Below are 27,632 nucleotides of genomic sequence, written 5' to 3' on the forward strand. Positions count from 1 at the left end.
AAGGTGAAAAAAATATAACAGTTATTTCATAGTGTTCTTTAAAAAAAAAAATTATTTATTTATTTATTTATTTATTTATTTTAGAGAAAGAGTGTTCATGTGAGTGGAGAAAGGGGTTCGGGGAGAGGGAGAGAGAATCTCAAGCAGACTTCCTGCTGAACACAGAGCCCAACATGGGGCTTGGTCTCATGACCCTGAGACAGTGAGCAAGCCAAAAATCAAGAGTTAGAAGCTCAACTGACTGAGCCCCCCAAGGGCATAGTGTTCTTTTGATTATTAGATTCAATAAAGCATGCCAAAATTTTATTTAAAGCCTTAAATAAACGATAGAAATTAATTCATTTTAGCAAAACCAGTACATCAAGTTCAATCATAACAAGAAAATAATGATTGTTTTCTAAATTCTAAATTTATTATTATAAATCCAGAATACATCTCTGCTTGCTTGTTTGTGTTGGAATAAAAATACAAAATATTCTCTCTATTTAGAGAGAGTTTAATACTTCGCTAAATTAAAACCAACCCATTTTTAGAGTAGGTGCAAAAGTACTTAACCGAGTTGTTTTATGTAAAGGCTGCCTAGACAGAGGATCAGCAAACTATAGCCCAGGGACTGAATGTTTTCTAAATAAAGTTTTATCAGAGCACAACCACAGTCATTCATTGACGTATTGCCTATGGTTCTATCATAGGTTGCAAGAGCAGAGTTGAATAGTTGTAACAAAGACCTTATGACTCACCAAGCCAAAAATAGATACTATCTGGCACTTTGGAGAAAATGTTTGCCAACTCCTGGCCTACACTAAAAAGCGTGCATATAATATGATATAATTATATATAGTCATATTTGGGGAGGTTATGCTGAAGCAAAGATAAGGAAATTCTGGAGTTTACAAGTTATGGTATGGAGCGAATGGGAATCCAAGTAATATAGACAGTGTGCACATTTAATCTATTGAAGTCACAAGAAAGTTACTGATTTTTGTTAAGCTTGTATTCAGAGATTATAACACAAAAATTGTGACTCTGAAGCATGGATTTAAAAACATCATTGGTGGGTACCTGGGGGGCTCAGTTGGTTCAGTGTCTGCCTTTAGCTCAGGTCATGATCCTGGGGCCCTGGGATCGAGTCCCATGTCGGGCTTCCTGCTGAGCAGGGAGCCTGCTTCTCTCTCTGCCTGCTGCTCTCCCTACTTGTGTGCGAGCTCTCTCTCCTTCCCCCATCCACTCCCTTGCAAAAATAAATAAAATCTTAAAAAAAACCAAAATGAAACAGAACAAAACATCATTGGTGTTGGAATTCAAGGAGTTGGTCTGAAGAACCATTAGAGAGAAGGACTCCCAAGAGAAGCTGAGTGTGCTTTGGGACTACTTGGCTGAGATTTTCCTCTTTAACTTTGATGGAAGTACTGGACCAGTTTTCTCACAGATCCAGGGACTTGTGAGAGCTTAGGAAATTCTCTACACAGCTTCCAGAAGCTACAAGCATTACACCTCTGAAAAAATATATTACTTGCAATAATAGTTGCTTTATGCTAAGAGCCTGGCATTGGAACTCTGTGGTAGTTTGGCTCAGTCATACTTGAATCAGGCAACCACCTTTACTAAAATAGAAACCACTGTCATCTTTTGCCCCCATTGACTCTGAACGCACACCTTCTTTAAGAAGTTTCAAAATAGGGGGACCTGCGTGGCTCAGTTGGTTAAGTGTCTGCCTTTGGCTCAGGTCACGATCCCGGGGTCCTGGAATCGAGCCCCACGTCGGGCTCTCTGCTGAGCTGGGAGTCTGCTTCTCCCTCTCGCTCTGCCTGCCACTCTGCTTACTTGTGCTCTCTCTCTCTCAAAGAAATAAAACCAAGCTTGAAGGAGTCTATGGAAAGCAACATTGTCTCGGTCCAGAGAAATACCTGCTGCGGGCTTACATTGAGTCTGGATAACCTGAAACCAAATCATAGAACTTTCGAATCTGGAACATTTGTAATGATTTATATCAACATTTTTCAACTTTAACCCTATTTTATAGGTGCAAAAGCTGAGGGTGATGAAGCGATTTGGCTACATGGTCACACATCTAGTTTCTGGAACAACACAGTTTAGAACTTGATCCTGAGGTTTAATGCCATTTCCTCTACACAAAATCCTTAAACTCAGTTAGAAAAAGTGTACCTATGAAGGGATTCAGTTAATGGGGTAGGAACCATTTGAGGTTAAGTGACTATGGACAATACTGTGGGAGCTTGAGACTGAGCCCTGAGGAAATGACAGTTTGAAACGGATCTGAGAGGAAAATTACTGTTGTATCAGAAACAAGGTGGACAACTTTATGTCAGTGACTGATTGGATCTTAATGCTCATAAACATGTCCGACATCTTAGAACCTGTCAAAATCCTGTCAGGAATGTGGCCAGTGGACTCCTGACAAGGAGGCAGTGAATAGAATGACAAGGGCTGACATGAACTTTTTAGGGACTAATTTTTAAATAGAAGGAAAGAGATGATAGTTGTGATGACATTTGGGATCTTTGCGCATGTGTCGGGGAGAGAGTGGAGTAGAATCATCATTCAACTTACTATTTTATCAATCTTATTATAGGGAAATAATTTCTCTTGCATAAATGATGGTAAGTCTGTGTCTAACCTCTGTAGGAAGGTTTCTGGTTCCCGCCAAGCTGGTTCTGTCTTCCGAATTAATTCCGGAGGAAAAATATAATTAAACATGAGAGAAACATGAATGCTAGAAAATAGTAAAATAAAAGAATAAAAGCAACCAACAAACAAATTTTGAGAACTCTCCGAGGGAACAGAAGACCATTTGTACTGGTGCACGTCAGTTGCAGACAGAGGAGGAAGGTGTCCTGAGGTGGTTAGTGAAGACCTTCAGATCTGTTCTCTCTCCTTCTGTCTTTCCCGTCCATTGCAGAGGTGACTCTGGATAGTAGCTTGAGAGCAGAAAACATTGCTGGGGGAGTAGTTCATGAGGGTGGATGCTAACTGACCAGCTGGCCTTCCTCACCCAGTGTAAGCCCACAGGCTTCGTGGATTATTATTTAGGGAGATTACCTCTCTTCTAAAGCATCTTGCCTGTGAGGCTTAAGGTAGAGCCCATACCAGTAGAGTTGTCTGGTAAGTTGGTTACAATTCAGAGCAATTCACAGTGGCACCTGAGCTTTCTACATTGAGACTCATTCTCTCTTCAACTCATTTAAACCAGGCAGAGTAACAGGTCTCCTCATGAAAGAATGAGTTCCCAGGCCAAAATAACAAGACTTCTGAAGACAACATAGATCCTCTCATACAGAAATATTGGAAGAGGTAGACTAAGAATTCACAGTAAATGTGAGGAAGATACTTTAGCCTATGAAGGAATAAACATATTAATTATGTAAAACAAAATAATAATAAATCAAGGAGGAAATAAATATAAAGTATGAATTTAAATGAAGAAAAATATATGGCATAAGTAGGATGGTAATACAACTACAAAATGAATTAATGAGCTGGAAGAGTAAATTGAGAAATTCTTCTAGAAGTCAGCAGGAATGCACAAAAAATAGAAAACAAACACATAGACCTATAAAAAAAGCTAATAGGTATGGCAGATCAAATCTAAGTGCCATGATCTAGTAAAAGACACCCAGGAGAACAGAGAAGATATATGGTAGGAAATAATCTAAAGAAATAATGATGATAAATTACTCATACATAAAGAAGAAGGAAGAACTCATTTTGAAAGGGCTAATGGATTGCCAGACATAGCATAAGAAGAAAACTCACACCAACATATATTATGATAATATCTAGGAACGGTAAGTACAAAGAAAACATTGTAAAGCTTCCTGAGAGAAAGTAAAGCTTATCTAAAATTAAGTAAGAATTGGATTGACATCAGACTTTTTGATGGCAATACTGGGTGCAAAAAGACAATGAAGTAATATTTTTCATTTAACAAAATTATTAAAAAATTTAAATATTACTTAAATTTAAATTTAAAAATATTTTGAAAATATTGAGAGGAAAATAACTTCTATGATAGGGTTTTATGTCTAGCAAAATTACCACTCAAAGGTGAGGGGCAAGAAAAATATCCCCAGGCATGTAAGACCTCAGAGAGTTTGTTTTATGAAAGCACACGCTAAGAATATTTTTTTGGAAAAGCATTCATTTCAGGAGAGAAATACATTCTGGAGATTGTGCAAGAGATATGTTGAAAGCGAGAAAGATAAAATATTGTGGGAATCCTAGACGGTAGCAATGGGATGTGGGGCGTAGATAGCAGGACACCGAGGGACCTTGTGAGCTTGCCAGACCGCTTTTCTATTTAGGGAGAAGATACAGATCTTGATAGGCTAATTTTATTCATTTCCTAGGGTTGCCATCACAAAGCACTACAGCGAGGGCAGTTGATGGCAACAGAAATTCATTTCCTCACAGTTCTGGAGGCTGAAAGTCTTAGACCCAGGTCTCAGAAGGTTTGGTTTCTTCTGAGGCATCTCTCCTTGGCTTATAAATGGCCAGCCTCTCCCTGTGTCCTCACATGGTTTTCCCTCTGTGTGCAATTATGTGTGTCCTAATGTCCTTTAATAGCGACACCAGTCAGATTGGATTAGAGCCCACTGCAGCGACCTCATTTTACCTTAACTACCTCTTACCAGACCCTATCTCCAAATACAACCACATTCTGAGCTACTAGGCATTGGGACAACGACGTAGGATTTGCGGGGCACACAATGCAGGCTATACTATTGATACTCTTCCAGCACACACCCATAAGGAAACTAGCCAATAATTATTCTGATTGCTTGGTATCAGGGAAATTACCAGCTGCTGTATGTTTTCAATATCACTTCTAGATATTGCAAGTTTAAGAAATAAATAAGGATAGATAATTATGTATATAGGTGACGATCTATCATATAGAAACAAAAATAGAATGTATAACTTTTAAGCCAGAAAGAAAATAAACTTGATCTATTCAGTAGAAAGCAGGAAGAAGAAAGGCTAAAAATGCAGGACATGGGAAAAACAAAATGAAAGAACAAATATAAGTAAACAAAACCAAACCCAATAATTGTATTAAATGTAAAAGTGTAAATACATTATTGACACTCTTTGATTGGATTTTTAAAAGATACAGCAGTAAGATAAAAGGCACAAAAAGGTAAAAAATAAAATAAAAAATGCATCTGGAAAAGAAGAATTTAAAGAAATCTGGAACAGGCATCTTAACAACTGACAGGTTAAAAAAAAAGGACCAAGGAGGATATCAGAGGTTGTAAACAGAGCAATAGGACAGAAAGATATAGGTATTTTGATCCATTATGGCTCTAATAACACAGCTGTAAATAATATCAAGCACCAACTAGCAGAATTTCAGGAAGAAATGGATAAATCATCAGGTGTGGCTAGAAATTTTTACACACCTCTCAAAAGCTCCTAGATTAAGCACCTGTGTGCATGTAAGCACACATACACACATGCATACACACACACACAGCAGCTGGGGGATCAAAGACCTGAACAACACAATACAATAAATAAACTCATGGTAAGATATAGAAATAGAGATGTATGAATTTCTACATCCAACAGAGAATACACATGACTTATAAGCACACATGGGACATTTACAAAAATTGACTATAAATCAATTTCATTACCCGAGTTCTCTGACCATAAGTTTTCTGAATTTTACATGTAATAAAATGAAACATTAATTACCAAAACAATAGCAAAAGCACATCTCATGCATTTGGAAGATAAATACTCCAAACCAATCTATGTATTAAAAATGAAGACATTGTATGTCAAAATTTGTGAATGCAGAGATGCAGAAAAATTTATAGCTTTAAAAATAACATGAAACAACAAAGATTAAAAGTAAATGAGCTAAATTTTCAGCTCATGATTTTGGAGAAATAGCAGGGACAAAACCCCAAAAAACAAGGACGGAAATGATAAGGATAAAGGCAGAAATCAAGAAAATCAAGAGCAGAACAATAGTGAAGATTAACAAAACCTAATGCTGATTCTTTGAAAAGATAAACAAGGTAGACCTCTGATAAGATTAATGAAGAAAAAAGAAGCAAAGAAACAAGATACATACAGAAAAAGTGATATAACCATAGATACAAGGGAGATTTGAAACAGAGACACTGAAGATCTTAGAGGAGTTGAATAGGTTCTTAGAAATATATAGCATATAAAATGCTGTAATTGTCACAAGTGGAAACTTGCATAGACCAAATAAATAATAACTTGGCATGATCTCAAACAATTATCCAAGACTGACAGCAATAAACAAACAAGCTCCCCCGCCGCAAAAACCCCTCAGGTTTCAATGAATAGTAAATTTTACCCAAATATCAACGTATAGTAAATTCTGTATTATACTAGTTGTTAAAGAAAGTACAGAAAGATCAAATATTCCCTAGACCACTTTTCACAATTTTACTGAAGTATAACTTACATAATATAAAACTGACCCACTGAAAATATTCAACTTGATAATTTCTAATACATTTTTACCGTTTTGTAACTTTCACTACATTTGCAATTCAGAACCAACTACATCACCCCAGAAAGTTCCTGTGTGCCTGCAGTCAATCCCCATTCCAACCCCCCTCCCAGGCAACCTTTGATTTGCTTTTTATCTCTCAGGTTTTATCTTTTGTAGAAACTTCATGCAATATATATACAATATGTAGCCTTCTTTATGTCTGGCTTTTTTCACTTACCGTAATGTTTCTCAGTCTCATTTACATCATTATTTGTATCACTCATTCATTCCTTCTTATTGCTGAATAGTCTTGCTATAGGTTATATTCATTTCCTAGGGCTGATGTAACAAAACATATGTGGTTTAAACAACAAAATGTATTATTTCATGTTCTGGAGGGTAGAAGTCTGAAATCAACATGTTGGTAAGGCTCTCTCTCTGAAGTAAGGTGCTCTCTCTCTGAAGGCTTAAAGGAAGGATCTTTCCTTTCCTTCCTGGCTGCAGATGGGTGCCAGCAATCCTAGACATTCCTTTGTTTGTGGCAGCATAACATCAATCCATTTCCATGACCATCTTCCCTCTGTGTTTGCCTCCAAATTTCTCTTTTTATAAGGATATCCATCATGGCATTAGGACCTACCCTACTCAAGGGTGACCTCTTTTTACCTGATCGTTTGCAGAGACTGTACTTACAAATAAGGTCATATTCACTGGTTCAGGATGGACATGAGTTTGGGGGGGAAACTATTGAACCCATGACCTATGCATATACTACATTTTGTTCATCTATTCACTACTTGCGGAATGTTTGGGTTGTTTCCAGCTTTGGTTATTACAAATATTCTCATAGAAAATTTTGTGTGGACATATGGTTTCATTTCTCTTGAGTAGATATCTAGGAGAGGAATAATTGATTCATATGATAAGTATGTATTTAAATTTTTAGGAAATAGTCGCATACTCTATTTCTACACATGATTGTCACATTTGGTATTATCATTCCTTTGTTGATACAGTTATTCTAGTGAGTATAAGGAGATATCTTATTTTATTTACAATGACCTGCTGCTTAATGATCTTGAGCTGCTTTACATGTACCACTAGCTCGTTACATGTATATTCTTTGATAAAATATCTATTCAAATATTTGACCATTTTATAATTAGTATAATTACTAAATTGAAAATTTTCTATATATATATATATAGTCTGGAAAAGTCCTTTATGAGATATATGATTTGCAAATGTTCTCTTTCATTCCATGATTTTTGTCATTTTTGTAATGGTTCTTTTGAAGAATGAAACTTTAAAATTTTGCTGAAGTCAAAATTATTTATTTAAATTATCATTTTTTTCTTTTATGGCTCACAGTTTTGATATCATAGCTAAGAACTATTTTGCCAAACGTAAGTTCACAGAGATTTCCTCTTATGTTTTTGTCTAGAAGTTTTGTAATTTGAGCTCTTATATCTAAGACTATGATCTATTTGAGTTTATTTTTTTGTATGGTTTGAAGTAAGGGATTAAGTTCTTTTTCTTACATATGGATATTCAATTATTCTAGCACTGGTTATTGAATAGTTTATTCTTACCTCATTAAGTTGCCTTGGCCCCTTTATAAAAAAATCAATTGACCATAATTTAAAGGTTTATTTTTGTGTCATTGATATATATATCTATCTTTATGGCATACCATACTGTCTAGACTATTGTAGCTTTATTGTCCTTCAAAGTATGCCTCAAGATAGGAGTGGTGGGTGAGAAGTTGTAAGTAAGGGGATGAAGGTATGGCTGGGGGGTTGCCCTCTCTCTTTTTCCCCCTGAACTCCATTAATCTATTCACAAAAGACCAGGACTTAGATTGACCCACGATTTGTCCTGGACTGTTGATGAACTGGCATGGGTCTTAGAGTAAGGAAAAGGGAATCTTTGGCAGCAGTAAGTCAAGAAGAGACATGAGGATGGGGCACCTGGTATGGGAGCAGGTGGCTTTCCCATGTTACAAAGGATCAGAAGACCACATCTCCATGGAGACATGATAGGACAATGATGGAGAGCACCAGTGATAGAGGTAATATTTACCATCATATTTAACCAATTAAGATAAAACATCGTGCCCATGAGACTCAACCTTATCTCCACTATGGTTCACAAAATTAGGGAAAAAAACTCTTGCACAGACACAGGCTGCCATAGTGGAGATCAGCTGAGAAGGTATGAATGAGGTCCTGTAACTCTATTGCCAACAGTCAAAAAGCAAATATTTGTCCTACTGTTAAAGCTCCTTCCATCTTCCATATCTTCCCCTAGTTTCCCTCCTTCTTGCCTACCTGCCGATCTTATTCCACATAAGATCTGGGTTAGTTATCGAAGGAAACGCACACTTCATTCCCCGATCCTGATGGCTACCGACAAGTGTTTTTCAGTACTTAGAATAACCATCAGTGGGGATGAGTTCTAATGTCCTCTCCTTTCTGGGTTCCTTCATAGGAAAAGGATTTTGGACCTCTTAAAAATGGCCTCCTAAAAATGCTTCACATGTTTCACAATGGGCTTTTTCTACTAAGTCACTACCTGCTCTAGAAGCAGAGTGGTTAACCATTTAGTTTCCTGACTTGCTTGTATTCCAGTTCTTACAGAGGCAGAGCACCTGGAAATCATGGAAACCCTGATGAGACTCCACACTTTCTATGGAACAGTGTCCAATAACACATAATTATTTTGTTTTATATATATATATTATAAATATATAAATATAAATATATTCATGTATTTCCACGGTGTGATTGAAGAGCAGTCTTAACAGCAGATGATGTGACTATCACATATGCATGTAAGATAAAATCACAATTGTAAGTACAAATTTTAACCAAATGAACAAGCTGTTGAACTAACTGAAATTCTCTTCACGCTTTTGTGGGGAATTCTCATCAGTGTTTGTTTAAAGAAAATAATAAAGGATAATCTATGTTGGTTGCTACATTCTACGCTACATACTGTGCTAAGTACTTCATGTATATTATTTAGTTTAATAGTCATGACAGTCATGTGAAGTAGGTTTATTACTCCTGCTTTATAAATGAAGCAACGGAGGTTTATAAAGTTGGTGTAACTGGTCCAAGGTGACAGAGCTAGTGTGTGTTAGAACTGGGGTTTGAAATCGCAGCCACCACACAGCAAAGCTGAGCTCTTGACCATGATGGTTTGTGATGTCACTGAATGAAGGCGGTGATCCATGTTTTACTTGGTTGGAAACAAACAGACAAAATGAAGAGGTCTAGTGAATTTTTCAGTGAGAGTCTTTCTTCCTCATCCTCTCTGTCAGTCTTCATGGAAGGATTAAAGGCATTTAAAGATTGCTTGGGGAGCTACGTCTGAAAAATTCCTTTCCAGATGACCAGATCTATCATCTTGAGCAAGTCATTTTTAGAAAATGTCTGACTGGGTGGCTCAGTTGGCTAAGCATCTGCCTTCAGCTCGGGTCATGATCCTGGAGTCCTGGGATGGAGTCCCACATCAGGCTCCCAGCTCCATGGGGAGTCTGCTTCTCCCTTTGACCTCCCCTCTCATGCTCTCTCACTCTGTCTTTCTCTCAAATAAATAAATAAAATTAAATAAATAAATAAATAAATAAATAAATAAAGTGAAATTCTGACTTCTGAGAATCCATTATGAAAATACGTATTGCCTCTAAATTCTCTGACCATATAAACTTTTGATTGTTGCTCGGCAGGACAGAGAGTTGAGAAACGTAGTCATTCGTCCTTGTTTGAGTGTCTTTTATTCCTTTGGTGGTCACAGGAAGCCATCAGGAGACCCTACTGATCAGAAGGCAAGCTGATTCTAGACAAAGGCATTGCTCCCAGGATTTAGTCCTTGCAGAAACTGATGACATTGTTGTATCTGTCACAAGACGGGGGCTCTAGTGACTCTTTCTTTAGGCTTCCCTCAGTTTTCAGATAAGTGTAATTTTCAAACCCGTGTTCCAAAAGAATTTTTTCCCCAAAATTTCCAGAATGCTTTTGTATTTAACACTTCTGTGAACTCTGTGACCATACACACTCATGTGGAAGGTCTATTCAGAGGTGGCTGAGCAGGCTGCCAGATTCAGCCTCTGAACCCTAGCACTTCTGCATTATAAATGCTCTTCTTCCCTGACAGCTGGAATTAAATATTCAGAGGCATTTGGCTTAGACTGGAATAGCTTAGTCAAACCTTAGTCACCTCTCCATGCACAGAATCTTTAACCCAGGAAAGGAGATTTGTTGGAAGCCAGGGAATCAACCTGAGGGATTTTAGTCATGATGTTTCAAGTCAGAGCTAGGTTCTATTAACTGTCTTGAAGAAAGAATGAGCTCACTGTGGGGTGGCTAACAAAGGTTGTTGCTGGAGTGTTCTCAACAGGCATTTTTCCATGAGGAAATCTCCTCTTATCGGTAACGTTCCGAGCAAACCTTTTTTGCGATTAATTGTCAAGTCCAAACATACATTGATATTCAGTCTCTATCATGGTCACCATATGTAGTTTCTGTACATAGGTGGGCTCGCTCTCTTAAAGCACTGAATTGAGATTTAAAAATTTACAGAGCTTAACCAATATTTGCTATGTTTGTCTGCTCTGTACTTCTATTACTTTTTTGGGAAACTCCTCTGACCAAATGTACCTGGTTCTAGCAGTCAGAGCAGTGTTTGTTACAGCTATGTCCCATCCTGGACCCAGACAAGCTGTGGGCAATAATCCAGACTGGGCCAATCATGGTGGCGAATCAAGGACAAGACTGCGACTCAAGTAGGGCCAGATCACTACCCTGGGTTAACAAAGAGAAGTGCACTTTATACTAGGAGGATATGAATCTAGGGTTACAGATAGCCGTTTATTCTGCAGTATAGTACCTGTCTATGGAAAGAAACCAAAATACAAAAGAAAGATGCAGCAGGTGGTAGAGTAAGATAGTCTTGACTACATGGTGTAGGTCCCAGAAGACAGGCCTGAAGGCTTCCCAGGTCCATAATCCCAGTTCTACTTTCTGCTTAATCAAGTTTGACTTTAGTATCTGTTACTTAATACACAAAAGTGCCATTATTAACATACTATACCAGGTACTGTGTTAGTTAAGGGAGAGACAATGATGAATGAGATATTCTATTATCTTAACTACCAAAACTGAAACATAGACAAAAGACTATGGAAAAATAGTCGGGGAAGGAGTTTGTGTTTTAGAGTTATTGAGAGTTTTTGAACACAAAAACCATGGTATGATCTATATTTACACTCTGAGTGTACACTCTATATTTACACTCTGGGTGAGCAAAACATTTTATGGCCTTTGCACCAAAGTGAGATTCTGGTCCTTGACAGCCCTATGGGTCAATATAGAGGGTTTTCTGTGGTTGCAGCATTATTTTGCCTAAGTATGTTTTGAATTCATTGATCATAACCTTTTTTTTAAGCCCTCACCTATCCAGACTTTGGATCTAAGAATTTAAATTCTTTTTTTTTTAAAGATTTTATTTATTTATTTGACAGAGAGAAATCACAAGTAGATGGAGAGGCAGGCAGAGAGAGAGAGAGAGAGGGAAGCAGGCTCCCTGCTGAGCAGAGAGCCCGATGCGGGACTCGATCCCAGGACCCTGAGATCATGACCTGAGCCGAAGGCAGCGGCTTAACCCACTGAGCCACCCAGGTGCCCTAAGAATTTAAATTACAGAAGTAAGAATTGTTCTTCTTCCTGAGCATTTTATTTGTTTCTGTCTGTTGATTTCTAGCTATGTAGTGTATCTCTTGAGGCTTGATGATAGACCCATACTAATCACCAAATGAAATAAATTATCAAGAACACTGAAAACAAAGACTACATTTTGATGATATTTTGTGTAGTAGCACTAAGTGTGCTTTCTAATGTGTTACAAGTTCTTAATGTATTAGTTTCCCATTGCTTCTGTAACAAATTACCAGAAATCTTGTCACTTAAGACAATAAAAATGTGTTATTTTTTAATTTTGAAGATCAGAAGTCAAAATTCAGTGTCACATATCTGTATGTAGAAGAATGAAACTCGACCATTCTCTTAAACCGTACACAAAGATAAACTCAAAATGGATAAAAGACCTCAATGTGAGACAGGAATCCATCAGAATCCTAGAGGAGAACATAGGCAGTAACCTCTTTGATATCAGCCACAGCAACTTCTTTCAAGATATGTCTCCAAAGGCAAAGGAAACAAAAGCAAAAATGAACTTTTTGGACTTCATCAAGATCAAAAGCTTCTGCACAGCAAAGGAAACAGTCAACAAAACAAAGAGGCAACCCACGGAATGGGAGAAGATATTTGCAAATGACAGTACAGACAACAGGTTGATATCCAGCATCTATAAAAAACACACAAAACAGATAATCGTATCAAAAAATGGGCAGAAGATATGAACAGACACTTCTCCAATGAAGACATACAAATGGCTATCAGACACATGAAAAAATGTTCATCATCACTAGCCATCAGGGAGATTCAAATTAAAACCACATTGAGATACCACCTTACACCAGTTAGAATGGCCAAAATTAGCAAGACAGGAAATAACGTGTGTTGGAGGGGATGTGGAGAAAGGGGAACCCTTTCACACTGTTGGTGGGAATGCAAGTTGGTGCTGCCACTTTGGAGAATAGTGTGGAGATTCCTCAAGAAATTAAAAATAGAGCTTCCCTATGACCCTGTATTTGCACTACTGGGTATATACCCCAAAGATACAGATGTAGTGAAAAGAAGGACCATCTGTACCCCAATGTTTATAGCAGCAATGGCCACGGTCACCAAACTGTGGAAAGAACCAAGATGCCCTTCAACGAACGAATATCCATTCGTCCATATACATATATGTGGTCCATATACATATATGTGGTCCATATACACTATGGAGTATTATGCCTCCATCAGAAAGGATGAATATCCAACTTTTGTAGCAACATGGGCAGGACTGGAAGAGATCATGCTGAGTGAAATAAGTCAAGCAGAGAGAGTCAATTATCATATGGTTTCACTTATTTGTGGAGCATAACAAATAACATGGAGGACAAGGGGAGATGGAGAGGAGAAGGGAGTTGAGGGAAATTGGAAGGGGAGGTGAACCATGGGAGACTATGGACTCTGAAAAACAACCTGAGGGTTTTGGAGGGGCAGGGGGTGGGAAGTTGGGGGAACCAGGTGGGGGTATTAGGGAGGGCATGTATTGCATGGAGCACTAGGTGTGATGCAAAAACAATGAATACTGTTACACTGAAAAGAAATTTAAAAAAAGAAAAAAAAAAGAAAAAAAGTCAGTGTCACAGGGCTAAAGTCAAGGTGTTAACAGGGCTGGGTTCTTGTGGAGGCTCTAGGGGAAAATCAGCTTCTTCATCTTTTTGAACTTTTAGAGGCTACCTGTATTCCTTGGCTGCCTGCATTCTTTCGCTCTTGGCTCCTTCTTCCAAGTTCAAAGCCAGTGGCCAGTATGTTCCATCTGTATGACCTCTGTTTGCATTGGCACATATCTGTACCTGATTCTGACTCTTGCTTCTCTCTTACTAGATAGGATCCCTGTGGTTATATGAGGCCCAGCTAGACAACCCAGGATAATCTCCCAGTCTCAAGGTCCTTAATTTAATTACATTTACAATGTCCTTTTTGTCATGTTAGATTATATATTCACAGGTTTTAGATTAAGACATGGACATTGTTGGTGGGGGCATTATTCTCTTAGCCATGAGAAATCTCCTATTGGATGAATTATTATAATATGACTGATGAGTAACTGATGGGCTATTAGTTATTAAGATGGGCTTCCTGATCTTAATTTTCATTAAGATGTTCATAGAGCCATTTCAGTCTTTATTATAGTGATGGAGGTGGCCTACATTAGCTAAAGCTCCAAATTTGAGCTAAGGACATATTCGTAAACTTGCTTTTAGCAAATAACCACATTAAAAATGATAACCTCTAGTTTTTAATAATTGTTAAGACATTATAAGAAGTCTACCTCAAAATTTGTAAACTTTTATTGTTTCATGTACAATGATCATGTGTCCTGGTTTTCAGGGCACAACCCCAATTTTGATAATTTTTTATATGATTACCCTATTCCTATACTGATAGGTCAAATCCCATAACGTAGTTTTGAAAACAGTCTCCCCTCTTCACAAAACTATGAAATTTAGCCATGCTAAAGGGCCCAATCATTTTCTTCTGTTGTAGTTCCTTTGTCTAATGTGGGGGAGTCTAAAATCCTATGTAAGTTTTCACACAATTACATGTCTCATGAAAAACTAGGTGGAAATACACTGGAAGAGGAGTTTTGAGTCCTGGTTGCTTTTATAAATTAGCACCAGCAAATACAAAGGGGTATATTAGAAGGTGGAGCAAACAACTTTGTTTTATAGAATAGGTGTATAACTCAAAATTAGCATGTAATTTACATATCACAAATCAGGTGTTTTTCTTTATTTTTAAAAATCAGATATTTCACAAACACCAGAAGATTTTCATTGTAAAAAGAGTCATGAAACTTTCATGTTTTAATTGTATTGGGATTTTCCTAAAATTTGATTGTGTTGGAATTTTGATTGTATTAGGATTGTATTGGACTGGAGTCTTGGATACACCTTCTCTTCATTCAGATACTTATTTAGTGCCTGCTCTGTTGTGGCCATCCTGTTGGACACTGAGAAAGAAATCTGGGACAGAATGTTTTGCATGATATAATATTGTAGCTTCCTCTGGAATGTTACTGGTATAATTGATGAAAATGCTTTGGCACTGCTGATTCTCCCAGCTGACCTTTAATTAGGAACTAACTAATTACCTATTTATTTTTAAAAATAAAGCTAACATCAGATACTTCTTTTAAATAAGTAATCAGATATTTATTTATTGTTTCATTCTTTTCTCTATAAGAGAGATATATTTGAGTGGAATTTTGGGGGAAAATTTCTTTCTATGGGGAAAATTTGAAAAAATTATGATGAATGTGGTCAACTTGTTGGAGAAGTTGTTTTAACAACAGAATGAGGATAGTTAGTTCTAAAGGAGCACATGGTCTAGTTGTGAGGGACAGACATGGGATCTTGTGATTGAAAATCAGAACAATATAACAATTATGCTAGCTGTCCACCCAGGGTGCTCTAGGAACACAGAGGCTGGGGTTCAAAATCTAACACGCAGATCTTCTAAGTATTTCTGGTGGAAGCAGTGCCCTCCTTTAGCATGGGAAGATCCATGTGAACTGGTCAGGTAAAGGCAGTGAGAGGGGCAGCCCATGCGAAAGACCGTATATGTCAATTCAGTGAAGTAAGAAACAGTATTTCTGTGTGGCTGAGCAAAGGTGTATAAACAAATAAGAGATCAGGACAAAGGGGTGCCTGGGTGGCTCAGTGGGTTAAAGCCTCTGCCTTCGGCTCAGGTCATGATCCCAGGGTCCTGGGATCAAGCCCCGCATCAGGCTCTCTGCCCTGTGGGGAGTCTGCTTCCTCCTCTCTCTGCCAGCCTCTCTGCCTACTTGTGATCTCTGTCTGTCAAATAAATAAACAAAATCTTTAAAAAAAAAAAAAGATCAGGACAAAGAGGTCTTAAAGAGCCTCACACATCCACACATCTAACTAAGGAATTTAGCTTTCCATAAAAGCTGGAGGAGGGGTTTATTTGGAGAATGTTCAATAGGGAAGTGATTTTATAACATTTGCATTTTAAGAGGTTGTCACTTGAGCTCTATGGATAATAGATAGGCTGACAATAGATAGAAGCATGAGATCTCAGGAGTTCAGTTGAGGGTCTAGCTGGGAGGTGAGGAGAGTCTAAACCTGTCTAAACAGCAGTGGGGTTAGAAAGGAAAAAGTGGATTTCATGGGTAAAATATACAATCATATAGCAGTTTGATTTTTGTATGGTAGAAAAGTGGTTATTATTTACTTAGAAAGAAGATCATTTCTAAAAATTATCTCTGATCATAAAAAAGATTATTTTCAAAGTAAAAAAGCATTTATCTTCTAATGTCTGACATCAGTGGCATCTCTGTGGTGTTGGTACAGGAGCCCAGACTCTCACTGGCATGCCACAGAGAATGTGGTGTTATTTTTTGAAATTTCAATTTGGGTAAGAAACATACAGTTTAGCTGTGTTTTTGTGGGTTCTCTGGATGTGGCCATACACTGAGTTTCTTGTGATAGGGGAGATGTCTTATCCCAGGAAGAGTCAGGCGTAGGAATGAGAAGACCCTGGTGGTGGTCCTCTCCTTGCTTCCCCATGAGATTGATCCCAGATTTTCTGATATTCAAAAAGGGATTATGATACCTGTCCTGGATCTCACAAAGCTCTTAAGCGGGTAAACATAAACCAAGTAACAAAAAAATAGCTTTGAATATTATCAGGTGTTAGACTAGGAAGCAGTGTGCTATTTAGAAACATGATGGGCTTTGGCTTCATTCGATACAGGTTCGAAACCCAGGTGGAAATACCTTAGAGGCAAATTGCTTAACCCCATTTGGGTTGTAATTTCAACTGTATAATGGATATAAATAGCACCCATTTCAAGGCTCATGTGAACTAACACATGTAGAAGAAGTCCTACTGATACTCCTTTTCTCTTCCTTTGCAGAAAGAAGTGGCCGGTGAGAACTTGGTTCTTTTCCTACTGGCCTAGGTATCTAGCTTTTCCTCTCAGGGTGAGGAGGGTGAGGTGGGTAGAGACCTTGCTGCTGCTCTTGGTGTCTGTCAGGCTGAGGAAGACAGATGTTCTGGGATGTTCCCTGTGCCACCTCTTTTAGGGTCTCCTATCGGCTTTGGTCCTTGAGGGAAAACATCTGCTGCTCTTACTGCAGCTTCTCCATTGTCATTTGTCTTCTGATTTGCTTCTGTTTATTTGAAATTTTCATGGATCATTTTAGTAGCCTCCCACTTGACTTTTCCTATCTCCTCCTGCCCCCATTTTGCTCTTTAATTTTCCCATTTTGTTTTCATGGCTACATCATTTATCTTCTTATCAGGCGCTTTGGTTGGGTAGAGATTTTGACACGTGTCTTATCTGTTGCTTCCATCTTGGATTTATCAGCTTTGGCCAAAGAAAACTCTTCAGGCAGTGGGCATGGTTTCCTTTTATTGTATTTTTCTTTCCTTTACTGGTCACCCCATTTCTTCTCTGGTCCTACACCAGATTTCCCCCTCACTTCTAGGTTTAATGCTGTCATCTGCCCTTAATGTCATCTCCAGAATGTACTCTGGCTTCTTCCCTGGACATCTTTGCTCTCTTGGCTCTCCACCACTAACATCCCACAAGCCCTTGCTCTTCATATTCCTGTGAGGCATCTGCAGCTTATAACCTTTGCAGGGGGCACTAAGCCTTTTACTGATGACCATAGGGGGATATCACCTGGAGATTTCTTAGAGAGTAGTGCCTTAGGGAGAGAGGAGCCACAGAAAGAGGAGGACCTCACACATTTGAATGTATAACATAACACATATGGAGCACTTTACAGTGGCTACCATGTGGTAAGTGTTTAATAATTACTACTGCTCAGTACTGGTTGATTACGGATGGCATTTTGGGAGGCTGGGGTAGAGACACCTTGCAACATTTGGAGATTGTAAAACTTAATACCATTCTGATCTAGTCACATGACATTTCATGTTCAGTGGCGGGAACAGAGAAAGAAACACGACTTTGATGTTGGAAGTTGAAAAAGGAATGTTTGGCCCACTGTGATTGTTAACGAGTTTGGGGCAGAATCACCCACTCATCTCTTGAAGACCTGGTTCACAGTTTTCTGCCTGCTCGTAAACCACCCTTTCTCCTTATTATTCTGACTTGAAGTATGCACTCATATTCTACTTCCATTTTTTAGAAAGTTCACTGGCCAGCTTGGAGCCGATCTAAAACTATTAGCACTAGTGGCATTTCCCCCTGCTGTGTTTACGTGGCATTTCTTCCTTTCCTGTTTAAGTTCATGTGTTTATTGTAGCGCTTCTCGTGGTCAGATTTGTGTTCCAGTTTCTTGTGTATGATCTGTCATTTCTGGGGGACTGTGAGTTTCTGGAAATTAGGAATCATGTTTGGGTCTTTGCATTTTCTGTAGAACTCATATAACATCTCATACAGAGCGGGTACTCTTTCACGTTAAAGAAACTAAAAAAATAGTCTGTGCCATGATTAAGGGCCAAATGTCAACTAAGTCCAACATAAAGAAATGATTCACTATTTTACAGATTGTCCGTAGAAAAGTTGTTGACAAAAGCTTCTGCTGATGCACTAGCACCAGTTTGTATGGACCCAAGAGTGCTATCATTGGATCTCTAGGAATTTTTTGAGCTAGTTGTGAAGCCATTGGGAACTTGAAATTGGCTTTGCTGGGAATATTTACCCCATGGAAATCAGCATGCACTTCCGATCAAGGCTATTTTTTTCTTTTGAGAGAATTGTCTAGCTGTCCATGGCTATCTTTGAGATTGTCTTAAACAGCTAAACTTTGCAATAGGAAGCTAAACAGAAGTGCAACCCACGAATTGTCAGTGGGGCAATTAGTTTTCGAAATAGGGTGAGGGCAAGTGGGGACAACAGGCTTATAATGCTGTCATGAAGAACAGCTCAGCTCTTCCTCGAAAACAAAAGCAAAACCAGATCACAGCGGAAGAAAGCAAGATAACTCCTCGCAGGCAATTTCTCAAAATGGCAAAGCTAGTTCAAGATATTTGCAGGCACCGAGATCTGTCTTGTAATCTAGTCTAGTGGCTCTTAATACTTAAAAATATTTTGCTTCTCTGCCATAGACATATCAAGTTTCCGACAGCATTAAGGAGCACTTTAAAAAACTACCGTGTTAGAAGAAGAGGTTAGAAAATCTACTTGGGGTTATGCAAAGCATATTTAGCACATATCGAAATAAAATGGGGAAATTAAAAACCACTTCTCACTTCGTAATTTCTAGCAGAGTTAACGATACAACATATGAATGATTTCTTAGTGATTCTTATCTGCGAAGACTACAAACATCTTTCATGTTATTGCGCCTGCTTATTTATTAATAACATCTTCACAGATTCTTGTAATTATGAAATTCTTCAAATAATGGTTGTCTAAAGTAGAAATATTAGTCAAGTCCATATACTATGGTGAGACAGTTCCAAAAGAGTGATTATAAAGTTATTTTAAGATGATTTTGAAAGTGAATCAAAATATCTTTCACAGGGTATCAGAGTTGTATAATCTGAATATAGTAAAATAATGTTGGGCTCAGTTTTACTTCAAAGTCTTTAAGAGGTTGAGAGTACAAAATAAATCACACAAAGTAGTTAAAAATAGTCCATGATGTGTAAATATGGTATTTTTGGCTAAAAGACTTCTGGCATCTTACAAGTGACGTATGAAGTCCACTAAAGACTTCTGGGAAAGTTGGAGCTACCATGTTGACTTGGGGGGCTGAAGTAGTGTAGCTCACATATCCAGTTAGTCTTGCCTGTTGAAAAGCACCAGGCATGGGCCCTCAATCACCCAGTGAAGCCATCTCTGGAGATTTTTTCCCCTTGCTTTTCAGCAGTCCACTGTGTGCCTAAAATTAACAACATGCTACAATGGCTTTTTATAAATGGAATCCCTTAAAGTGATATTCCTTCCCACACTTTTGCAGCCTTCCGGTGGGAATTACTACTGGACTCCACTTATTTGAACAGAAGGTGTGAGTTTAAAGGCATGGACAAACATGCCGGCCATATATTAGCTGTCCTTAGTGATGTACGGATGGATGCTTGAGTGACTTAATGGGCTTAGACTGGCCTCAGAAATCTATTTCACCAAATGCTAAACCTTCACGGAAACCTACCTGGGAAGACTGAAAGTGTTCTGAACAGCTATCTCCACTGAATTTTTCGGCTGAGATTCTCATTTTTCACCTGGTGGTTTTAGTGCCATGAAGCTCCATCCGTCATCACCATCTTCTGCGAGGAGCTGTAGAGCAAACTTCTGTGACTAGCCACAGGTAGAATCAGCATTCTTTACGAAGGAGATGCTTTAAATAAGGAAACAGAGAGACATCCAAAGGAACAGTGGAAGCTAATTGAACTGCTAGCTGAAGACCAACTCAGAATGACCTTGATGGTGGTGGTGATAAACATTTATTGAGTGCTTAGTGCTGCCATGATAGTAAATCATTTAAACCTCACAAAATCCAATTGAGACAGACACAATTCTTAAGTCTGTTTTACACATGATGAAATTGAGGAAAAATGGAAGCAACATACCCTTGGTTATAGAGCTAGAAACAGATGTATGTTGGCTTTTCATCCCAGGAGTCTGACTCCAGAGCTGACTTTTTTTTTTTTAAGATTTATTTATTTATTTGGGAGAGAGAGAGAGAGAGAATGCACGTGCATGAGTAGGAGGGGCAGAGGGAGAGGGAGAGAGAATCTCAAGCAGACTCTGCGCTGAGCGGAGAGCACCAGCTCGGGGTTCGATCTCACGACACTGAGATCATGATCTGAGCCAAAACCAAGTTGCTTGCTTAATTGACTGTGCCACCCAGACATTCCCAGAGCTGACTTCTTCTTCTTCTTTTTTTTTTAAATATTTTATTTGTACAGACTGAGATCACAAGTAGACAGAGAGGTAGGCAGAGAGAGAGAGGGAAGCAGGCTCCCTGCTGAGCAGAGAGCCCAATGCGGGACTCGATCCCAGGACCCCGAGATCATGACCTGAGCCGAAGGCAGCAGCTTAACCCACTGAGCCACCCAGGTGCCCCCCAGAGCTGACTTCTTAACTAACACTCTTGAATACCCAAAATGATCCTCCACCACGGGGCACCCAGGAATAATGGAGACAGTGCCTGAGACAGTATGTGCATGTCCTCAAAAACACAGACCTAACCCATGACCTAATTTCCCATTCTTCCACAGCGTCTATATTTTACCCAACTTCATATAGGCAAGGTCAATCATATATTTGCTTGATTTTTGCAATAAGCTTAGGGTTTCCATATTTGGTGAATAAATATACAGGCTGCCTTATAAATTTGAATTTCAGAGAAGCAAAAAATACTTTTTAAAAGTATCAGTACATCCCAAATATGCTTGGTACCTATTTATATGAAAAGATTATTTTTTTGTTCATCTGAAATTCCAATTTAGCTGGGCATCTTGTATTTTATCTGGCAACCCCAGGTAAGCTGAGCTTCGAACCTGAATGCCAGCACCATGAAAATCATTCTTTCATCTTTTGGAGATGATAGGGAAGAAAACCCCTGCAAACTTGCCTTAGGTTTGTCAGGTTGGAGATGAAATGTTAGTCAAATATGTCTTGGGATGGAGTTAAACAGATGAGATGTGGCGTTTCTATCAATCACAGCTACATTCTCTGGTATTCATGGAGTTGTGTTGCGAATGGGGAGGTGTGTCTTGAGCCCAGGTTATTTTACTTTGATAGCTGCATAGCACTGCAAACCCGTCACGTAGATTAAAATAAAATCCCTAAATGTTGTTTTAATGAGGTGAGCCCCACATTGCAAATGATCTTCTTTGCTGTGGCCTCTAAAATAAAGTAATCGACCCTGACGCCATTCAGCGTGGGACACATAACTCAAGTCACGGTCAATTATCTTCTGGTGGACTTTAACACAGTGGGAGCCATTGTCCACGTAATGACTATGGGGCTTGCAGGGCCCACGTAACTCCGAGGGGCCCCTCGAGTGCCTCACCTGTGATTAAAGGGCCAGGCCTCATTCATCTTTGCCTGCCCAGCACTTAGCACTGTGTCTGCCACACTTATATTTACAACAAACACTTACTGAGCGCCCACTTTGCACTGGACGTGAGGGCCACAGGAGGAAATGACTTAAGTCCTGGCCCTGTTCTTGTGGGGTTTATAGTCTGGAGAAGGTGTTCAATAAGTAAGTGGAAGAATAGTTAATACAGAGAGTCAAAGCCTTTGAGAACTGGAGGATTCCCTGCCACTCTTCCAATAGATGAGGAAGTGGAGACCCAAGGAGGAACACCATATCAGAAGTAAGAAAACTGGAGCTCGGAAACCACTTTACTATTTAGTTTTTGGGAAAGTCACTAAGTTTCTCTTAGCCTTAGTTTGCTTGTCTGTAAAATGGAGATGGTATTTCCACCTAGGTTATAAGGTAAAAATAAGATAATGGTCCAAAGGCTGAAAAGCATTCAGTAATTGTAAAGTATAATGTTCAGAGACATAGAATTGAGATTGCATAGTCAAAACTACAAAGACAGCTTGGTATAGTGGTTAAGAGCACTCAAGCTGGAGCCCGATACCCAGATTTATGGTCAGACTCTTCCATCTACTGACCGTGTGACCTTTGGCAAATTATTTAACCTGTGCCTCAGTTCCCCATCTATAAAATGAGGGCAAATAGGGTACCAACCTTGAAGGATTATTGTAAACATTAATTGAGTTAATATATGACAGCATAATAAGCACTCCATAAATATTGTTTGTAACCCAAATCCACTGTAACATCTGGGTATGGGAGGATAGAGTTGTTGTCTTTGGGCTACTGAGGCAATGCCCATTTACTATCCGTCCTTCCATTTCAACACAGGGAGATGCATTTTGAGAATATAGTAATGAGAGATGTAAGTTCTACAGTCTGTTTCTTAAATAATTTTCAGGTCAAGGGATGTTTTTATAATCATGTGCTTTGATCAGAGATTTCTGAACAGTCCCCAAATCAAAATATCAGCAATGGAGAATAGAGAGGAATGGAAAACTGATTTATTCATTCCCAGTCAATAAAGTAAGCTTGCAGTAGCTGGATTGTAAATACCCCTGCAAAGTGAGATTTACAAGACATAATATTGGAAGACAGATTTATCCCAGTTGAAAGTGCATTGCTGTTGAAGCAAGATCAGTGGAATTTATAAGATGGAGCCCTGAATGAGAAGAACTCAGAGGCCTTGGGGAGTCAGACTCATGAGGTTTGCTAGGCACAAGCTGGATTTGCATCTTCAAGAAGGCCAGTCAAAGCATTTTCTGAAAATACTACAAGGAAAGGAGAAAAACAACTCAAGGCAGGGGCATCAGCTTTGTTTAAAACTTCCCTTTGCTCAAGACTGTGGGGTTTATAAATCAAAATTATGTGTCCAGTGAGGAAATGGGAAGTAGAACTGTTTCCAAAAGAAAAAAAGAAAAGAAAGCAAGTGATTCATTTTGGCCTAAATAATTGAAAATGCAGAAAGTCCAAGTGTTCCTGGCTTCTTTGCCATGAGCTTATTTGTCGTTTTTGCTGTCATGTGGCAGACTCCATGATGAAGACTTGGAAGATGGGCCATTAGAATCCATAAATCTAAACTATTTGGTGAAATCAATGGGATCCCAATCTTCAGCTACCCACAGGATTTTTTACTTCCTTTTTACATGGGGCAGAATCCAAACGAAGCAACATGTTTGCATTGATTTTATGTGATAGAAAGGAAGAGAGGGGCACCAGGGTGGCTCAGTTGGCTAAGCATCTGACTCTTGATTTCAGCTTTAGTCACAATCTCAGGGTCAAGAGATCAAGCCCTAGATCAGGCTTTGCACTTAGTGTGGAGTCTGTTTGAGATTTTCTCTCTCTTCCTCTTCCCCTCTCCATGATCGCATGTGTTAGCTCTCTAAATAAATAAATTAAATCTTTAAAAAATGGAAGAGAAAGGAAGAAAGAAAGGAAGAAGAGAGGGAGAGAAGAAGAGATGGAAGAAAGAAAGAAGTAAGAAGAAAAATGGGGGGAGGCAACTGGGGGTCTTAGTTGGTTGCATGTTCAACTCTTGATCTCAACTCAGGTGTTGATCTCAGTGTCCTGAGTTTAAGCCTTATGCAGGGCTCTATGCTGGGCATGGACCCTACTTTAAAAAAAAAAATGATGTGAGGGCAATCTGGCTGTGACATCTGTCACCCCATTGATTGCCAGGTTGATTTGTCTGATCTGGCTTGCTTGCGGGTGTCCCCTTCCTTCTTCACTGTTCCATGTGCATCCTTCCTGAAGATGCATGCTCAGTCAAAGAGGATGACTTTCCCCAATAGAGGAGAGGACAGTTCTTTGGTCAAGGGTATACCAGTAGCTGCACTTCCCCCCTAGAACCTCCAAACAAGCTCTCAAGGTCCATTTGTAAGAGAGTATAGGGTAGTTAAGCTTCCAAGACTCCAGACACATCCAAATGAGGCACTGCATGTGACAGTCTGCCTTTCTAAAAAATAAAATAAAATAAAATAGAGAGAAATGGGGCCAAAGGTAGCTTTTCTGGAGATATAAAATCAGATTTCTAAATGTCACACTGGAATGTCTGATGGGCATTTGGTTCACCTTAAGGGCTGAGTCACTTCCTGGTACAGGGCCCTAAGCGACTGAGAGTCAAACAAGATGTATATTGTGAACTTGTTTTTGGCTTTGAACTATCACATCCTTGAATAATGCCACCAATCAGATTAAGTCCTACACATTTTCTTGATGTCTAGAACATCAGCAAAATCCCAGGGAGTGGGGTTTCATAGTTTTTCAGGATTTTCCTTCCAGAAGCCCAAAAACATTAAAAAATATTCATTCCTACTATAAAACACCATAGAAAGAGTTAAATGACATGATAGAGAGTAGCAAAATGGGTGAAGAATGCAAAGAAGGGAGATTTTGTTTTCCTGGTAGGGGGGATAGAAGATTTTTTGGTAAGGGTGGGAGGTACATGGGTGTAGGGGCATGGTGGGGAGCTTTTGAGCTGAAGCCTGAAATGTAGCACAGAGTCAGAAAGTTGTCAGCAGGATAAAAAAGATATGGTCTATGTGTACAATGGACTATTACTCAGCCATCCAAAAGAATGAAATTTTGCCATTTGAAACAACACAGATGGAACTGGAGGGTATTATGCTAAGTGAAACAAGTCAGTCAGAGAAAACAAATACCATATGCCCTCACTGACATGTGGAGTTTAAGAAACAGAACAGATGTACATAGGGGAAGAAAGAAAAAAAAAGGAAGAAAGGAAAAAGGGAGACAAACCATGAGAGACTCTTAACTATAGAGAACAAACTGAGGGTTTTTGGAGGGGAAGTGAGTGTGGGTGGGTGGGCTAACTGGGTGATGGGTATTAAGGTGGGCAGTTGTGATGAGGATTAGGTGCTGTAGGTAAGTGATGAATCACTAAACTCTATTCCTGAAACCAATATTACACTATATGTTAAGAAACTAGAATTTAAATTAAAACTTGAAACAAATAAAAACAACAAAAAAGAAAATTGTTAGCAGAGGGGCTTATGGAATGAGGAAGGACAGAAAGAAACAGACTAGGATTAGGACTCTCTGGTCATTAAGAGTATTTATTAAAAAAAAAACTGATGGTAATTTTGATAAGTTAGACAAAGACAATAATTCTAATTATTTATCTATTTATAATACAAATGGAGATTAAAAGTCCCCTATCCCGGTCTGCCAACACTTGATATTTTACCATAGAGACTGGGACATTTGTACTTTGCTCCAAAGATATCATTGCTTTAAAATTTACAAATATTAGCCTCATAGGATGTAAAAGAAGTAAAAAGACTATATGAAATAACCCATTATTCTATGGATAAAGTAGCTGAGTCACAGAGAGATGAAGTGGCTCATTAAAAGGTCACAAAGCTAGTCAGCAGCAGTGCTGGAACTAGAACCTTAGTCTCTCAGCTCTGAATTTGGAAATCTCAGGACGTTACCTTCTGGTAGAAGGTAGAGAGTACTTGGTAAATATGTGGAAGGAGCCATTTGTTTAATTTCCAAATAAGGACATGGAAAAGCAGCCGCAAGACCAATACCCAGCCATACCTCCTCAGGGTTCAGCAAAAATAGAGAAGGGAATTAAAATATCTAGGCTTCAACCTTTGTGGTTCATCCTTGCAAAAAAGGTCTCACCCAGTCACGGGTGAAAGAGAAATATATTTTGTGTAACTAGAAAAATAAATGTGCTTCAGTTTTAATACACAGGGATATTCTGAGAAAAGGGTGGTGATAAAGTTTTATTGGTTGAAAAGTTTTTGCTCTCTTGTTAACTGGACTCAATCTGAAGACTCTTCGTTTCCATTCATTAGAGAGGCGATGAGAACTAGCCTTGCTTAAGGACTGGTTGCTGTTTGGATAAGTTCAGGTTGTGTGCTACCTTCCTGGAGAGGGTGGATCCTTTCAACTGTGAACTCCCTAGGGTTAATGGTTTATTCATCTCTGTATCCCCAACAACTAGTGGTGAGTCCCATGGCGACATTCAATTAAAGTTCTTAGGTGGATCAATATCTTTCTAGACAATTTATTCTGAGCTACAAACCTCATTTCTTTTTTCTTCACAACTTGCCTTATTAAAATGATAGCAACCAAATCCCAACCAAAGTGTTGCTATCATCTGTGATGTGATTTCCTGAAATAAGCCTTGTGGTGGATGGGTCCCCCAGCTGGGTTTAGGGCTCCACTGCAATACAGATTAGATAGCATTCCTTTTTTAAGAACTGGTTTAATCAAGTAAAACTTCCCCTTTCCTAGTCAGGGACTACACAAGTGAGAGCTTTGGCTTTCTAATTTATCAGCCAGTAAATTACAACAGCAAAGGTCTTGTGTAGGCCAGGGATTTTCCACACAGAATGAGGGGGATCCTGGGGGGCCAGGCAGAGCAGATTAGATATGTGACTCATGGTTTGGGTAGCATTACATGTGAACCTGAAAAAGGTCAAGCAGGGAAAAGCTATTTTCTATAAAAATAAATTAAAAATATAAAAGCTCTCCTTCAAGACATGGGGATTTTGAACTCTGCCGTAAAATTATTATTGAGAACACTGATTAATTTGTAGAAGTATAAAATGAAAGTTACTTAAGAAGTCGGAAGTAAGGCAAATTTCAAAAGCCCAGACAATTAGAAGATAAAGCAGAAGCAGCTAAAAGGATCTAATTTTCATATAACTCTCATATTTTCATACCAAAAAGTATCATTTATTTCTGGGGTCTTATAGTCCCTATAGTTTATGTTAGCAGAAAACCATGACTGTTGAGATTCTGGCTCTACTTCATTCTGAACCTGAAATATTAGTTTATTATTAATTACATTATCAGTAAGGACCCTAAATAATCACTCACCTTGTCTCCCAAGTGTGGATTAGAAGTATTAAACTTGAGCATATTTGA

The sequence above is a fragment of the Mustela erminea genome, chromosome 17 (assembly GCF_009829155.1).
Source record: "Mustela erminea isolate mMusErm1 chromosome 17, mMusErm1.Pri, whole genome shotgun sequence".
Classification (NCBI taxonomy): Eukaryota; Metazoa; Chordata; class Mammalia; order Carnivora; family Mustelidae; genus Mustela; species Mustela erminea.